Here is a 17,427-nt window from a genome sequence, read left to right on the forward strand (position 1 = left end):
ATAGAAGTTTGGCTGTACTGTTTTTACCCTATCTAAACATGAAAACGGGGCTTTTTCCCAGTGTCGGGTGGAGCCCGTGCTGGCCTGAGTCCCTCTGAAGCACCTGAGGAGTGAAGTGGGGGCCAAGCCTGGAGGAGGGTCTGTGCGTGGAGGTTCCACTCAGGAAAGTGGCACGGGGGGACTCCAGGTCCAAACCCCCGGTGCAGGCCCAGGACAAGGCGTAGGGAGCCACTGGCCCCCTCACTGGAAGGGGACTGCTGGGGGGCAGGGAGGCTCACTCTGTTCTGTGTTGAAGCCCAGTGCCCGGCCCCAGCCTGGTGCAGAGCAGACCTGACTCAGTATTTGTTAAGTGCTAGATTCTGGAATGATCAGGGCAGGATGGGAACAGGACTTCAGTAGGCAGAGTTGAACCCGGAGGGAGAGAATTAGAAACAAAAGAGGTGAGTGAAGGAGCCGGTCTCCTCCTCCCTCTCCCAGGAGAAAATGAGTTCTGCCATGAACACCACGCCCAGGGGAGGCTGCCCATGCTGACCAGCTGCCTCTCTCAGCTGAAGGAAGGGGATGGAGCAGCCTAGGAAGGTTGACATTTGCATCAAAAGCAGCCGGGATAGTGTAACAATGGGCTGGCACCAAGTTTCCCAAATGTTTCACCTTCAATTATTTGTCTGCTCCTCTGTGCCCAAAGCTTCTCATTCTAACTCAACTGTAATGCATGGCATGTCAGGGCAGGGCATCACTGGTCCCCCACCATGGGCCACTTTGCTGGGCACCATTACATGCACCACTGCAATGAGAGGGAACTCTGAGTGTACTTGTCCATTCTCACACTGCTCTAAAGGAATACCTGAAACTGGGTGATTTATAAAGAAAAGAGGTTTAACTGACTCACGGTTCTGCAGGCTGTACCGGAAGCGTGACTGGGGAGGTCTCAGGAAACTTTAAGCATGGCAGAAGGTGAAGAGGGAGAAGGCACGTCTTCACATAGCCAAAGCAGGAGGAAGAGAGAGAAAGGGGAGGTGCCACACACTTTTAAACAACCAAATGTCATGAGAACTCACTCAGGATCACAAGAACTGCAAGGGGAAACTCCACCTCCATGATCCTATCACCTCCCACCAGGCCCCTCCTTCAACACAGGGGATTACAATTAGACATGAGATTTGGACAGGGACACAGATCCAGACCATATCCCTGAGTAACTGAGATATTTCATGGAGATAGAGGTGACCCATCAGCTGAGCTAGAGCCCAAGGGACCACCACCACCGCACCCTGGAATTAAGCTGAGAGGGAAAGGGCTTCCAGTTCAACCCTCTATGTTCAAATTCACAGTCTAAGTCATGTCTCAATATGCTGTGTCCTAACCCAAAATGCGTTTGGAGAGATTTCCTCATAGTTTAAAAGAAAAAAAAAGTTAAATATGATCATTCTAATTGGAAAAGTAAATGCATGTGGATTATAGGAAAGTGCATATTTTAAGGAAAAACAATCATAATGTATGTAAAATCTTGTGTTCTGCATTTTTCACTTAGCATTACATTGTGAGAATTTTTCCATATCATTAAGCGCTTCTCTAAAATGATTTTGAATATTATCCAATGGTCCTTGAAAAATATGCATGGTTATTAATTTTGAGTTGATTTATTTTAAACTATTCTCTTGATGAATGTTGAATGTTTTCCCCCAGGCTTAATTTTTTTTTAATTGTAATTTATATCTTAGTAAAATCCTTCATATCTGTTTCTGATTATTTCCATAGAGGGAAGAATGATAAAGCAGAATTGCAGATCCAAAGGAGGTAACCATTTCTGAGGCATCTGAGACACGTTGGAAGTCTGCACTCTGGAAATTATACACAAATGGGCACACTCATGGACAAGGTATGTGTGATTCTTGATGCTTATCTCCACTTGACAATTGGAGTATTGTGAATTTCTGAAGTCTTTCCCTTTTTGGCCATTAAAACAATGGTAGCTGGTATCAGGTTGTGTTTGTTTGCCTGTGAGTGAGGGTACACTGCTTTCTTGAGGGAACTGGCTGTGTATTGGTCTGCCTTTCTGAACTATTTGTATCCATAGACCATTCTTCCATAGAGATGTTTTTTATTATTGATTTATAAGTGCTCTTTACATATTGAGATATTTAATAGCCTTTGAGTACTGCATGTATTTTAAATGTTTTCCCCAATTTGTCATTTGCCTCTATTTTTTAATATTAAAAAGTATAAAAATTTTAGGTTGTCAAGTCCATCAAACTTTTCCTTAGTGTTTTATCTTTGATGTCATGTTTACAAAATCTGTCTTCACGTCGGATCTCTACACATGTGACATTTTCTTTCTATAGTTGTTTAAGATTTCCTTGTTCTTCATCTGGAGTATATTTAGATGTATGGTATGAGTACAAGTGCCAACATGTATTTATTTATTGTTTATAATTAAATAACTATTCCAGCAGACTTTATTGAATAATTCAGTCTTTCTCCACTGATTTAAAATACATTTTTACATTAAAGAATAATGCATAGTTTAGTTCTATTTCTGCTTCTCTGTCTCTGCCATTGAACTCCTATCTCATCACCTGTCAGCGCCACAAGTCTGAGTCGGTATGGCCTGATACAGCTTGTTTTCAAATGAAGCAGAAGGATATCCCTTCATTATTTTTCTTACTCATTTGTACTTCCATATCCAGTTTAATATAACTTAGTTTGCAAAATTATGTTGACTTTTTACTGGAATTTCATTCAATGTATTAAATAATTTAGGGTGAATTGACATCTTTGCAATATACACAATGACTTTACTATCTAGGATTATGATATGCTTATTTACTTTATATCTGCTTCCTTCGTAAATATTTGCTTGATAAAGATATATTTTTCATAACATTTATTTCAATATATCTTCATGTGATATGGTTATTCTGAACAACTTTTTCATTGATGATATATAAGAATTATATCAATTTTTGTATATGTATTCTGCTAAGTGCATCTAGATTGACACAATAGTTAACCTTACTTTGCAAGTTATTTATTGAGAGAGAGGTAGAGGAGAAAAATCTTACTATTAAAAATAATGATAATTTCGCCTTACAAAGTTTTAGATTTTACTTATCTCCTTGAAATGCTTGGGATCAAGTCATCATAATTAATGCAAAAGGAAAAGTAATATTAAAGGATGTTTCATGGACTCCACCATACACAGGACATCCTTTAAAGCCTGTTGCGTCCTTGGGGTGAATTTTTGTTATCTGTATTTCCCGTTCACTCAGATGCTTGTTCTGATATTCTTGTGTGGAATGTGACCTTACCTTGAAGGGGGAATGAGAGAGAGAGGGGGAGAAAGGAGGGAGAGAGGGAGAGAGGAGCTGGATACATTTATTTAATGTTACTGTTTTTTAGGGGAAAGGGGAGTAACAGAGATGGGTCCTTATTGTCCTGTTTGTGGAGAACTCTGCAGTAAATCAGATGGGTCCTTATTATCCTGTTCGTGGAGAACTCTGTGCAGTAAGTCAGATGGGTCGTTATTGTCCTGTTCGTGGAGAACTCTGTGCAGTAAGTCAGATGGGTCCTTATTGTCCTGTTCGTGGAGAACTCTGTGCAGTAAGTCAGATGGGTCCTTATTGTCCTGTTCGTGGAGAACTCTGTGCAGTAAGTCAGATGGGTCCTTATTGTCCTGTTCGTGGAGAACTCTGTGCAGTAAGTCAGATGGGTCCTTATTGTCCTGTTCGTGGAGAACTCTGCAGTAAGTCAGATGGGTCCTTATTGTCCTGTTCATGGAGAACTCTGTGCAGTAAGTCAGATGGATCCTTATTGTCCTGTTCGTGGAGAACTCTGTGCAGTAAGTCAGATGGGTCCTTATTGTCCTGTTCGTGGAGAACTCTGTGCAGTAAGTCAGATGGGTCCTTATTGTCCTGTTCGTGGAGAACTCTGTGCAGTAAGTCAGATGGGTCCTTATTGTCCTGTTCGTGGAGAACTCTGCAGTAAGTCAGATGGGTCCTTATTGTCCTGTTCATGGAGAACTCTGTGCAGTAAGTCAGATGGATCCTTATTGTCCTGTTCATGGAGAACTCTGTGCAGTAAGTCAGATGGATCCTTATTGTCCTGTTCATGGAGAACTCTGTGCAGTAAGTCAGATGGGTCCTTATTGTCCTGTTCGTGGAGAACTCTGCAGTAAGTCAGATCTGCAGTGCACACAGCACAGCCTTTCCGAAAGCAAAGGTGAAGACTGTTGGGTTTTCTTTAGTCTCCAAGGCATCGACATGCTCGGAGCATGTGTTTATCTTCTGGTTTTGAGCCGAAAGTTGTCGGTGTTAATTGAAAACCTCCTAATAGTGTTAAAGCAGAGTTTTAAGGCAGGTGGATTTGAGCACTGACCTTGAGCCTGGGCACCTAAATCAATTGTTTTTCCTACATTGGCAACTCTGTGTGAAGCACCGTCCCTGATGCCTGGCACATTGCAGGTGGCCCATAGCTCCTGGCTGTGGGGTGGCCTCTCTCCAGCGCTTGCTGCCTTCCAGGTACGCGGTGGGACTGCAGTGCTGGCCCACTTTAGGTGAGGCAGGCCGGGTGGCAGATGTTGCTGCCACGTGGAAGGCTTGCTTTTTGGCCCAAGGCCCTCTAGGACTCTGCTCTCCTCTGGGAGAAGCTGGCTGTGCTTGGAATGCTGCTGCTTCACAGGCCTGGGGTAAGGGGCCCCCCTCTCTACCCCACCCCGATGAGCTCCTGTGGACACATGCCGTGGGCAAAGCCAAGGCTTCCTGTGGTCCTCTCTGGGATGCTGACCATCCGTCGTGGTGGCAGCCAGCTGCCTATCTGACTGAGGCATGAGGTTGTATCGGAGATTTTAACCAAATCCATGAAAGCCCCAATCCAGGGAAGCCCTGATTCACCTTCTGGGAGGAAGAGCTCCCATGGCTTTGTCAGCGAGGTAGACAGAAGGGTCCCCCAAAGATGTCTTTGCCCTGGTTCCTGGAACGTGTGAAAATGTGTTACCTGGCAAATGCGGCTTTGCAGATGTGATTAAGGTTAGGAGTACAAGATAGGGGCATTCCCTTGGATGCTGCAGTGGACCCAAGAGAAGCATGGGAGCTCTAACAATCACCTGGAGACCGGAGGCAGAAGGGAAGCTCAGAGACAGGAGGGTCGGGACTGCACCCATTGTTCCTGGCTTGGAGGCTGCAGGAGGCTGTAGGCCAGGGGAGTGGGCAGCTGCAGGTGGTGCTGTGCATGGCCCCAGTGAGGGGCCAGCAAGGAAACAGGATGTCAAACCCATATCTGCAGTGGCTACGCTCTGCCAGCCACCCCAGTGAGCCTGGAAGCGAATTCCCCCCTTGAGGTTCCGGGTCACAGCCTGCCCACCAGGTCTCTATTTCCACCTGGGGGACCCAGAGCAGGGAGACCATCTGAGCCATCAGACTTTCCACCACTAGAAGCATGCGGTGAGCAATCTGCCTCGCTCTAAGGCACCGTTTGTGGGAATCTGCAACAGCACCCACAGAAAACAAAAGCCGACTCCCGTCAGCGCGCTGATCTCCGTGACGCACGTCGTTGTCCTTTAGAGTCCAGTACTTTAGAGCTGAGAGGCAGGGAGGCCACCGTTAGGTTTTCTTTCTCGAGGAGACAGTTTTCACAGCTGTGCGGCAGATGGAGGGGGCGTTGCAGATGGAAAGACTGGCTGGGAGGGGACTGCGGAGCCCAGGGTAGGGCCAGGGTTCAGGGTCCAGTGGTAGCAGCGGAGGAGCAGGACGAGCAAAACCGCCACCTGTCCTGGCAGGAGAGATGGCAGCAGGGCAGCAGGTGGCGGCCAGCAGGATGCAGGGAATCATCACCCCTTCCCTCCGAGCACTCACTTTCACACTAAACACTCTCACCCCAGACACATCAACCTAGGAGATCATTTTCTTGGGTCCACCTTGTCTGGGTCACTGATGTTAGAAGGACCTAGAGCCCAGACGAGGATCAGGCACCCATTTAGGCTGTGTCTTTAGAGAAACTGCCAGAGGGCTAGACTTAGAGAAAATATTGCAATCAACAGAGGGGGAAGAAGGTGTTCTGGCCATGGGCAGACTCTGCCCAAGTGAGGCATGGTGGCAAGAGAAGCTCCACTGACTTCTGCTGGGGACATTTTTCTCTCCCATGAGGGGTCCCTGATCCACCCAATGGCAAATGCTGCCTCCTCTCTGTGCTCTGATGTCGCTGGACTGCTCCGACATACCCACCCTGTTTAGGTGAAATCACAGTTGAGCCTGCAGCCCTTAAGCCCTTTCCTATAGGACAGATGAATGGACGGTGCTGACGGAGTTGCCTCGCTCTCTGTGCCAAGCCTCATGCTGGGGTATGCGCTCACTGCTTGCAGATCGGTGGCCCCCACTGCCTTCCTGCTGCAGCTTCTGTGGACCCCTCTGCCTGGAATGCTGTTCCCTCCCTAGGGCAAGCCCAGCATAACACTGAGCTCTGATTCTGCACCGTTCCTCCCAGGAAGCCTTCCCTGCCATCCCAGCTGCATGAGGGGTCCAGCCAGGCCTGCAGCTGGACACAGCCACCAAGTGGGCTAGGCAAGGCCAGCCAACGGGCCACCCAGTCAGCCCACATCTTTGTAAGAATTGACAGATCCTTCTCAGCTGCTCTGTTTTGGGGACGGGTTGTTAGGGAGCAAATCCTAACCGACACCATGGTCTCAACTCTGGGGAGAGAACGACGCGGATAAGCTGATGACTGGGGTGGTCTCAGCTGTTGGAATTGTGGCAAGATGACATCATTGACTTTCTGGCGGGTTTTCTCCCACTAGCTGATCCCCAAGGCTCCATCAGAAGCACAAATGAATCAGAAACACATGGCTTGGCAGCCAGGTGTCTCTCAGGGTGCGTGCGGGGCTACAGGTGAGACATTAAGCAGGGTGGTAATGATGATGGTGCTGACCTTGCTGGTGGAGTACCAGGCGCACTCTGTGACTCTGTCATAAGCATCTCACTCTGCAATCTAAATGGGACTGGACTGCAAAGCTTTGCAGCAGCCAGGTACTGTGCAGAGGTGCTGGCGCTGGGATGCTGTAGCACCCCAGCCTGGACCATCCTTATTCTCCAGGTTGAAGGCTGTGGGAACCCTGGCACAGCAGGCGACATCTTCAGCCTTGAAGAGTGGGAAGGGGAAGGTGTGTGCTGTATCCAGCTCTTTCTACCCCTCCTAGAGAAGGCGCTGCCTGAGCTGGGTTCAGGCGGGTCCTGGGGGAGCAGTGGGTTCTCTACTCTCAGAAGCAATTCACACTTTTAAAGCCAACTAATAACTGATGAGATGAAAGTGCCTGCAAAGGACCTGAAGGTCCATTTCCATTCCATAAACCTTACATCAGGAATAGTGTTCAGCTCCGCAGCCCAGAGGATGAATGAGGCCTCTGGGGAGTTCAAGCCCTAATGGGGAGAGTTAATTTGTTATGCTCAGTTAGTCTCTTTGCATTAGAAAGGTAATAAATACATGCACGTTTAAAAGCTACCTAAGCATATTACACTGGAGAAGGAAGGCCTTGCTTAGATTGGCCTTTTCCAGAAGAGTTTTAAATTTTGACCCAAGGCTGCACCCAGCTCTGGAACCTAAGGTTTGAGTCTGTGCTAAGCTTGTTCAGTGTGATGAGCTACCTAAGCAGGTCACAGGCCACATGACATTATACTGACCTGGGACTCGAGGGCAGGGAAAGTCCAGCCTCAGAATGGCAGCAGTTGAGGCAGATGTGGGGTATAGGGTTGCTGATTTGTCTTCTTAGCATAGCAACAAAGACATTTTGTGTTTCTATGCACTGCTGGATCTGAACCCCGTGCTCTGAAAAGCTGAGGTGCTCCAGGGTGAACCCCTGCACTGGCCGTCCGGAGGCAGATCCATCCAGATCCCACCCTGTGGCTGGAGAACCAAAGGGCAGCCAGTGACTTGGCCCTTGTGTCCACAGCCCCACGAGGAAGTTATTCAGGTTGGAAAAGACAATTAAATTTGGAAAACTTGATCGGGGTGGGGGCGTGAGCGCTTTCCCCCCAGCTGCATCATGAGGCGCCTGGCCGGTCCGCACACTCAGGTGCAGGTCCTGCTGGCCTCTGCCCCGGCCACTGTCTAGTCACCTCTTCCAGCAGGTGAGGCGGGGTGGCAGGTGGCTGGCCTCCTCCTGGAGGCATTCCCGCGGTGTCTGTCAGTGTCGCAGGCATCGCTGCACTGGGACTCCCGCCCACCAGGCTTCCTGCTTCCTCTGGTGGCTGACTGCATGTGTGTTTTCATTCATCTTTTTAAAATTCCTTGTTGTGTCCATTTCCTGGGGCTGCGTCACCACCACAGACTGGGCAGTGCTCTGCAGTCTTCGGTAGTTCTGGAGGCCAGAAGTCCCAGACCAGGGGCTTAGCACGGCTGTGCTCCCACGTGGACATGCAGGAGAGGACCCTTCTTGTGCCTTCCAGTCTCCGTGCTGCTGGCAGGTCTTAGAATTCCCTGCCTTGCAGAATCATTGCCCCGGCATCCACCTCCATCTTCACGGGCATTCTTTTTTTTTTTTTTTTTTTTTTTTTTGAGATGGAGTCTCACTCTGTTGCCCAGGCTGGAGTGCAGTGGCACGATCTTAGCTCACTGCAAGCTCCGCCTCCCGGGTTCACACCATTCTCCTGCCTCAGCCTCCCTAGTAGCTGGGACTACAGGTGCCCGCCACCATGCCCAGCTAATTTTTTGTGTGTGTATTTAGTAGAGATGGGTTTTCACTGTGTTAGCCAGGATGGTCTCGATCTCCTGACCTCGTGATCCACCCACCTCGACCTCCCAAAGTGCTGGGATTACAGGCGTGAGCCACTGCACTCAGCCTCCTTCTCTTCTTATAAGGAGAGGCCACGCTGGATGCAAGGCCCCCACTCCAGTGTGACCTCACCTCAACTAATTACATCTGCAAATACTCCATTTCCAGATAATGTCACTGTCTTAGGGCGTTTGTGCTGCTGTCACAGAATGCCATGGACTGGGTAATTGATAAAGAACAGACACTTCTTTCACACAGTTCTGGAGGCTGGAAGTCCAAGATCCAGGTGTGGGCACCTGGTGTCCGGTGGGGGCCCTCTTGCTGCGTCCTCATGTGTCAATGAGGAATGGAGATGAGCTCCTGGTAAAGCCCATTCATAAGGACACCTGATCCCTCCAGGAGGAAAAAGCCCTCTGGGCCAAATTGACTCTGAAAGGGCCTGCCTCTCAATCCCATCACATTGCCAACACCTGCATGGAGGCGGAGGAGACACACTCAAACCATAGCAGTCACATTCAAGGGAACCAGGAAGGACGTGGGTGTGGGAGGACATGACTCCGTCCAGGGCACATGTTAATCCATCTCTTCAGGCTGTGGCTTTAGGTCAGCTGTGCACTTAGTCTTCCTTCGTGTGACTGGGGTGTGGGGGATGGATGATGCTTTGGGCAGCGGAGTGGGGGATGAGTCCACACTGTTTGGCTCTCCCTCCTTCCCAGTGCTCCCCTCACCACCAGCACTGCTTTGCTCTGCCTTTCCACAGTTCCCCCGATTGTTTCAGCCCTGTACCTGCACATACATTCCTTCCAGCTTTCTATTGCTACCCTGGCCTTATTGTCTGGATCAAATGAAGTATTTTCTGACTGATCAGCATCTTCTGCTGAGATGAATTAGTCAACGAGTTAGGGCACGGGTATGCAGCGAGAGAGAAATTAACTCCCCAAATCTACATCTTATGTAGGTAATATCTATCCCCCAAATTTGCAGCAACGGTAGTTAAGGCAACTAATTCCTATAAACCCCCAAATAAGTTGTGGCTATCATGACTTATTCCCAGTCCCATAACAGATGGCTGGAGGTGTTCCAGGTGGGACAGTTCTTCTCCAGGTGGTGACTCAGGGATCCAAACCTCTTCTGTCCTATGATCTATCATCCTCTATAGGTTGTTCCTAAGGGCACCAAGATGTTGCCTCTATTCCAGTCAAATGGAAAGGGGGAAGATCATGGAGGAGGACATGTGGAAGGTGAAAGTCACCTATTTTTATGTTCCATTGTACCTGCTATGGAAGGCCCTATACACCAGGAGAGGTGGTGTTGAACAAGATAGATCTTACCCTGTCCTCATGGAGCTTACAGTCTTGCTGGATTAGTGTCACAATTAGTTCAATTGCTCAAGTCAAAATTCCATGAATGCCAGTTTTCTCTCATTTTTTCTCAATCTAGTTTGTAGCTGGAATTTCAAATATCCAGCCAAAAATCTTCATCACAATAGCATGAAGTTCAACATATTCTTTCTCTCAATGTCTCTTCAATCCATTTTCTTGTTGCCACCAGAATGACTACAGCAACCTCCAAGCTAATCTTGCCTCTTTTATTGACTGTTTTCAACTCTGCCCCATCTCACCAGCACAGCCACACTAATAAACTGTAAAGCAGATTGGGCTCTGGTTTCCTATACAATGATTTTCCTGGTTCTTACCAGATAAGGTCCAAATGCCTTAGAATAGAATCCAAGATCCTCTGGAGGCGGGCCTCTGTCAACATCTACATCCTTGTCCCTCAACACCCCCTCTCACCTCTCTCCTTCCAGCCCTGTACACACCACCCCCATTCCCACAAAACACTCTTGGATGCACCACCTTGCTCGTTCTCTCTGTGCCCTCAAATGGAATATGGTCCCTCTGTCTTACCTTCTTGGTGAACTCCAATTATGCCTTTAGTTTTGTTTTAGTTTTTATTTAATTAATTAATTAATTAATTTATTTATTTATTTATTTATTTATTTTTGAAGATGGAGTCTCACTGTCACCTAGGCTAGAGTGCAGTGGTGTGATCTTGGCTCACTGCAACCTCCGCCTCCCAGGTTCAAGCAATTCTCCTGCCTCAGCCTCCCGAGTACCTGGGACTACAGATGCACACTGCCACACTCGTCTAATTTTTTGTATTTTGGTAGATACAGGGTTTCACCATGTTGCCCAGGCTGGTCTTGAACTCCTGAGCTCAAGCAATCTGCCCACCTTGACCTCCCAAAGAGCTAGGATTACAGGTGTGAGCCACTGCACCCGGCCTACTTTTTATCTTTATCAAATAGTAAGCATGCATGTAGTTAAAGAGTTAAGTCATTCTCTAGCATTTGTACAAATCATAAAAATCCCTTGCCTCCCCTACTCTCGTTTATCCCTCCTTAGACACAAGCACTTTGAACTTTTCTCTCTGATTCTTTTGGTATTACCTCCACATTTCTTAGTAAAGGTGTTTAGATTGCTATTCCTTGGAGTTCTGTTTTAGGCATTTATTTGTTGAGTTCATACTGTGGAAAAGTGAGTTAGCATTCTTCCACCATCCACCACCATCCTCCCAGTATTACAGTGCTACCTTATTTTAGAAATGTTTACATGGCTGTATCTATGTAATGTAATTCACAGTTAGTACATGCACTGTGCCATGATTGCATTTCCTTCCTGCACAAATATCCCGGAATTGATCATTGTTTTTTTAATTGCTTTGTTTTCTATGTACTTATAACTAATTACAATCCAAACTCTTCTCTATTATCTAATTCTTCAATACTTTCATGTAGACCCGATATTTTATCATTTTCATCTTCTTGAAGAACCCCTCCTTGAGCCTCTAAGCTTTTCTCATCTAGAGTTGTTTCCAGTTTCTCCTTTGGCACATATGGCTTCCTGGGATCTCACACCACACTATCTGGTGACTCCCTTTGCCTTTCTCTTGTATTGTATCACTTGTTTCCTGGAATGTGTATTTCTCCCATTTCTGATTCACTCCCTCTTTTTGATGGAGCACGTCCTTCTGTAGCTTTCTGATAAGATGTACATAAGAGGTAAATTTTTTGAGAACTTTTATGTCTGAAGGTAATCTCTATCTTCTTTTAAATTTGAGATTTGGGATAGATATAGAAGGCCCAGCAGAAAACAGTTTTCATCCAGGGTTGTGAAGGCATTTCTCTACTGTCCTCCAGTTTCCTTAATTACTGTTGAAAAGGATGATGTGGTTCTGATCCTTTGTATGTGATCTTATTTATTGTTTCCTATGTTTAGGAACTCCACTAAGCAACACTCTGATGCAGATCTGTATTCATCCATTGTTCTGGGCAATTGATGGGCTTCTTTAATTTGGAAAACCATGTCCTAGAAATTTGCTGGAATTATTCTATTGATTATTTCCTCCTCTTTGTTTTCACTGTTACCTCTAGAACTCCTGTCATTTGGTCATTGGACTTCCTGTACTAATGCTGTGATGTTATCATCTTCCTTTCCTATTTTCTATTTCTATACTCCTATTTCTATTTTCTATTTCTTTGTTTATTTGCTCTACATTTTCAGAGGTTCATTTCACTTTATTTTCCACTTTCACTTTTGAGATTTTCATTTCTGCCATCATATATTTAATTTCAGTCCAAATGGTCCTTTTTATAGCTTTCTGTTCTTGTTTCTTTGATATAATATTGTCTCTTATCTCTCTAAAGAATTAATGGTAGTTTCTATAAAGTTTGCTTCTTCCTATGTGGTCTCTGATTTATTTTTTTATTTTTATTTATTTATTTATTTATTTATTTGAGACAGAGTCTTGCTCTGTTGCCCAGGCTGGAGTGCAATGGCATGATCTCAGCTCACTGCAACCTCCACCTCCCAGGTTCAAGTGATTCTCCTGCTTCAGCCTCCTGAGTAGCTGGAATTACAGGTGCACACCACCATGGCCAGCTAATTTTTGTTTTTTTTGTTTTTTTTTTTTTGTTTTTTTTTTTTTTTTTGTATTTTTAGTAGAGACAGGGTTTCACTATGTTGGTCATGCTGGTCTTGAACTCCTGACCTCAAGTGATCCGCCCACCTCGGCCTCCCAAAGTGCTGGGATTATAGGCATGAGCCACTGCACCCTGCCTGGTCTCTGATTTATCTAAGAAAATGTGTTTCTGTTTGTTGGTTTCTATCTCTGCAGTTCATATTTGAGCTTTTGCTCCTGTGTCTGATGCCATTTGGTTCTTTGCTCATATTTAAGAAAGAAGCACTAAAAGGTCAACTGGACACTCCAGGCCAGGTTTTGATGATTGTGAGATTTACTGTGGGGAAGTCAACTACTCCTTTAAGTTGAGGGACTTCAATGTCAGTAATTTTAGGTCATTTTTCTTTATCAATTCAGATGCTACATGCTTTCATCTGGATTGCATAACCCTGACAGCTTTGTTATGAGGACCAAGCAAGGCAAAGAGCTGAAGACATCAACGCTCACTGACCGTTTCCCGTTTCCATGGCCGTGCCCCTATGTGCAACTGCACTGCAGTCCCCTGCTTTACCCTGCAGAGGTCACATCTCTGGCCTCCTGCTGGGTGGCGAGGAGAGCATCCTCCCACCTGCATGCATTGGAAATGGAGATCTAGGAATCTGACCACTTCTAAAGAGATTTTTGATCCATCTGCCTGCTTTTATTTCAATTTGATTTACAGCTCTCAAAGGTCCCTGGCACTGGCGTCACTGGCCTTTGGGAGCCTGTCCTGTGTTGTCAGCTACAACAGCTCTCCCCACTGCTGGCCCAGCTGCAGCCTTCGCTGGTCTTCCAAATTCATTGTCAATCATCTGTCTACTCTCCAGCTTCCAAAATTTTGTTATTGCTCTTTCCTTCCCTTTTCTTTTTATGCTGGTGGGTTTGTACCTTTAAAAGAAGCCCTGTACTATCTTGGTGGGGGTTCAGAGCCCCGTTCAATCTGCCAACCCTACAGGAACAAAGCACAGCCTCACCCTCCTTAGATATCTCCCAATCACCTGGCAAAATCAACCGCTTCATCCTTTTATTGTCACCTCTGACTTTAATCACGCTGTCTAGGTTCTATCCCCAACTAGACAAAATGCTCCTTGAAGGCAGAGACAGAGTCGATTTATTTATCCCCAGCACCAGTACAGTGCTTGGCATTCAATCCATCACTCACTCATCAAACGTTATGTAATGCATGTTATATATGTGAACATATTGGGAATTCAGAGAGAAATGAGACATGGTTCCTGATATTGAAAGGTTTGCTTCAGCATTGCAAGGTTGTGGGTAAAAACATATGTGAAACATATCATTCAAATAACATATGTGTATGTGAATATACATGTGTCTATTTGTATGCACATATACATGTTGAAACATATAACAGTCAATAAACTTTGTCTAACAACTGATACAGTCGTTTGAATACTGACCCCGCTTCCAGAAGCATAAGCGGCTAATGAGTAGGACCTTTGCTCCCTTGTCATAGTTACCATCCTGTTACACAGTGTAACAATGTCATATGTGAAATATATATGTATTTTGAGTGTTTAAACGATAGGCTGGATTAACCACACCGAGTCCCTGGCCAAAGGAGGGGAGTGGAGAGCTGTGCAGTCTTCTGCATCCTTGACCTCTAGACCAGTGGTTCTCCGTGGTTCTCAACCGGGGTGGGGCTGGTTCACCCCAGGGGAATTTGACAATATGTGAATAAATGTTTGATTGTCACTGCTGGGACGCGGGGGTGTTTGGTGTCTGGTGTGCCAAAGGCAGGAATGTTCCGAAGCATTTCACATGCATGAGATTTCGCCCTCCCTCCACCCCAAATACACACACGCAGAATTGTCTGGTCCAAAATATCACTAGAGCAGGTGCAGAGAAACCCTGGTCCAGAGTTGTCTGTACCTTTTGAGAAGACAGAAACAAAGGTGAAGCAAAGTTGTGTAGCCAAAGTTATTTCTTTGTTGATTAAATTCCATGCTGCATGTAGGAATCAGGTCTGATTCACCCTTTTCCCTCTCCACACCAAGCACATAATTTTCTCCCCATGGACAATACGTGCTAAACATTGAATAAATATTGAATACATGGATAAATGGATGGATGTATGGATGGATGGATGGATGGATGGATGGATGGATGGGTGAATAGATGCTACATGGGTGGGTGAGTGATGGATGATGGACAGATAGACTTCGAATTTGAACTAAAGATCTTGAAGTAGGGGCAGCTTTATGAAAATTAAGCAACATGATGTCCTAGGATACATTTGGTAAACCCTAAAATTATGTGCGTAAATTATTCCTGTGAGATTTATATTCTTTATACTTCACCTCTTCTTGAAAACATTCTGAGGCTCCTGTGAGGTCTTCGTTCCAGTGGATTTTGATTCTGGTGGGTCTGACCCGTCAACATGGACAAAATGGGCTGGTGATCCCTGTCCACCATCTGCCCTCTTCTGTTTTGTCTGGACCCCAAGAACATGCAGTGGGAAAACGGGCCAACACTCCACTCACCCTTCATCCCACAGCACCGAAGTGTCCTCAGAAAGAGAGAACTGCAGAAAAATCAGAGTTTTATTTATTAATCATTTCTATTTTATTCTTTATCTTATTATATGTCTGATATTTTCAGCTAATCTTAACTCCAAAATTCATCTTGTCTGAAAGAAAGGAAATCCTTAGGAACACTAGGCAATTTTGAGTGTTTAAACGATAGGCTGGATTAACCACACCGAGTCCCTGGCCAAAGGAGGGGAGTGGAGAGCTGTGCAGTCTTCTGCATCCTTGACCTCTAGACCAGTGGTTCTCCGTGGTTCTCAACCGGGGTGGGGCTGGTTCACCCCAGGGGAATTTGACAATATGTGAATAAATGTTTGATTGTCACTGCTGGGACGCGGGGGTGTTTGGTGTCTGGTGTGCCAAAGGCAGGAATGTTCCGAAGCATTTCACATGCATGAGATTTCGCCCTCCCTCCACCCCAAATACACACACGCAGAATTGTCTGGTCCAAAATATCACTAGAGCAGGTGCAGAGAAACCCTGGTCCAGAGGCAGTAGAAACAGCCAAGGGCCTCAGAGGATCGTGAGTCACAGAAAAGAAAGGAAGATTTTAGTGAGAAAGTGACACGTAGCACACCGAACTTTTAAGGATCGCCAACGAGTAATCTGCCCCCTCTCCTTGGGTAACCCCAGATGAATGGAACAACATGTCTGGGACTGCCGCTCCTTCATTTCTCTTAGGGACTGACTTACTGCTAAATCCTGCAATCGAATAAGACTAAATAGAAATGCCCTCTTGCTGGAGCAAAATATCAAGTTCACAGAAGGCTATTTGGGGAAGAAAAAATCAAGAGCCATGTTGCTGGTGGCCTCCTTGAAGAGGAAACGCCAAGTCATTCTGCTGCAGCCGTCGCACACTTTGGGTGTCTGGAGTTGTCTGATTAAACTTGCCTTTCTAGTTAGAGAAATCTGCCTTACTGTCCGTTGATAACTTCCTTTGAGAATCATTACTGTAATTAACTCACTGTCCAAGGACTGGAGTAAAATGCTTGGATTTTAAACAGGGAGGGGGTGGGGAATGACCATATTTTACCAAAAATCTAAAGTAGGTAATAAAATGTTAAGTGGTACAAGGAGGGTTTCCAAGGGACTCTCGGACAGGTGAGAGAAACCGGGTATGGCTTTAATTGGCTCTTTAATGATTCCCTATTTCTGTCTTCTGCCTTTTTTTTTTTCCTGAGGGGGGAAAACCCCTTAAAACAGAAAGGTTAATCTAACTCTGCATTTTAAGCTTTTAAAGGCTCCATTACAAGACTGATTATGCGAAAAGAAACATACCTGGCGCACTGCAGCTTCTAGACGCATGTAATGATTCACTTAAAACACGGTGGCCAGGATTCTCTCACATTATTTCTATGTAAATTGGATGCTTCACAATTACTATAATATGTGTGAAATTTCACTTATTATTTCTTTTAACATAGAAACTTTTATCACTTAACTCACTGGACAGAATATTTGAGCCATTTGCAATCATTAGAGCATTTTTGTTTGGTCAAACCCTTATGGGATTATACTTCGGAAAAGACAGAGTGAATTATATTCATTACAAGAAAACAGCAATTTTAAATATATAAGGGGCACCAGGAAACTTTTCATTTTAGTGCAAATTCAATATTATATCTTACTTCTTTTTACAGCGGGGTAAGCCTTTTATCTTTAAGCAATTTATAAAACCCAGCAGGTAATGGGAGTGAGTCGTGCAGGGAGAGATGAGTCTGATAGATAAATACACACTTTGGAGACAGACGGAAGATGTGATATCCTTGGATTTAAGGTAATAGCTTTGTACTTTGGAAGTTTTTCCTTGTGATCTCGGTGGAGGTTACAGATTGTTTACTCACGTCTCCCGAGATCGGCGTGGAGCGTTTATCCAAACTCTCCACCCTCAGCCCCCCAGTGCCCTCCTTCCACAGCTGGGCAGACGCCCGGGCTGGCCTGTGAGTGAGCTGGAGTGACGTGCCCTCCCTCGGAAAATGAACACTCAACCCACCTCTGCGGGGCCAGCTGGCTGCTCACGGGCCCTCACTTTGAAGAACATAGAATTGTTTCACATAGATTTGAGGAAGAAAAACAAAATCAGAAAAGAGAAGAGGTATTTCTAGCTATTAAGCTGATTTC

General features: G+C 45.7%; 1 protein-coding gene across 3 annotated transcripts in view; it reads left to right on the forward strand.

Annotated features, from left to right (window-relative positions):
- The window catches only part of LOC101129018 (collagen, type I, alpha 1b-like), a 719,603-nt gene that overhangs the window by 321,232 nt on the left and 380,944 nt on the right, over positions 1–17,427 (forward strand). For all 3 annotated transcript variants that reach the window (XR_010130628.1, XM_055360744.2, XM_019039477.4), the window contains exon 2: positions 1,759–1,879. The gene's annotated coding sequence lies outside the window, so the exon portion shown is untranslated. The remainder of the gene's footprint in view (positions 1–1,758; positions 1,880–17,427) is intronic.

Source organism: Gorilla gorilla, chromosome 14 (assembly GCF_029281585.2).
Source record: "Gorilla gorilla gorilla isolate KB3781 chromosome 14, NHGRI_mGorGor1-v2.1_pri, whole genome shotgun sequence".
Taxonomy (NCBI): domain Eukaryota; kingdom Metazoa; phylum Chordata; class Mammalia; order Primates; family Hominidae; genus Gorilla; species Gorilla gorilla.